The sequence below is a fragment of the Impatiens glandulifera genome, chromosome 1 (assembly GCF_907164915.1).
Source record: "Impatiens glandulifera chromosome 1, dImpGla2.1, whole genome shotgun sequence".
NCBI classification, from domain to species: Eukaryota; Viridiplantae; Streptophyta; class Magnoliopsida; order Ericales; family Balsaminaceae; genus Impatiens; species Impatiens glandulifera.
Window position 1 is genome coordinate 150140707 of NC_061862.1, and position 1023 is coordinate 150141729.

A 1023-nucleotide genomic window follows, 5' to 3' on the forward strand; every position below is an offset into this window, starting at 1 on the left:
GACTGATGTTCTTCATCTATGACCAAGAGGTCCGACCGATAATTTTTACATCCGACCGAGAAGTCAGACCTAGGACCAAGGAGTCTCGCACCCGACCGAGATCTCCAAAACCCAGGACCGATGACTTCCACCTAGGACCGAGGCGTCCGACCGAAAAGTCAGACATAGGACTGAGGAGACTCGCACCCAACCGAGGACTCCTGAACCCAAGACCAATGACTTCCACTTAGGACTAAGGCGTCCAATTGAGAATTCTGGAACCCGACCGAGAATTCTAGCCAAGGACTAGGAGGCCTTAGCACCACGATTGAGGGACTTCCGCACCCCGACTAAGGATTCTGAACCTAGATCGAAGGGTTCTCGACCATGACCCATCATTGTACTAATAATATAATCTTTAAAATGTGTTTTAAATAATTATGTGGCGACTCTAAAAAGTCAAAACAATCATGACACACATTGCACAATTTGATATGAAGCTTCACAAAATAGATGTTAAGACGACATTTCTCAATGGGGATATCTCGTCAATGGTATCACAAAGTTCATTAAGTTATTATCTCATTTGGTTTCGAGGCAAATGTCGTTGATGAATATGTGTATCTGAAATTTATTGGGAGTAAAATATATTTTCTGATTGTGTATGTTGATGACTACTACTACTAACAAAGAATTTAAGCATTTTGTATAAAACCAAGAAATTTCTATTTAAGAATTTTGAAATAAAAGATCTTGGCAAAGATTCTTTTATATTAAGAATTCAAATACATTGAGATCCTTCACGATGTATCCTTGAGTTATCTCAAAGAAACTATATTGATACGAAATGCTTAAAATGTATGAAATCTTAGATACCCATATCGCTAAAAGAGATAAATTTAGTCTTAGTCAATTCTCAATGCTTCGGTTATTGAGAGTTTGATGTATGCTCAAGTATGTACCCATCCTAATATACATATATTGTTGGAGTTTTTAGGAAGATATCTTAACAACGCAGGAATAGATCATTGGAAAACAACTAAA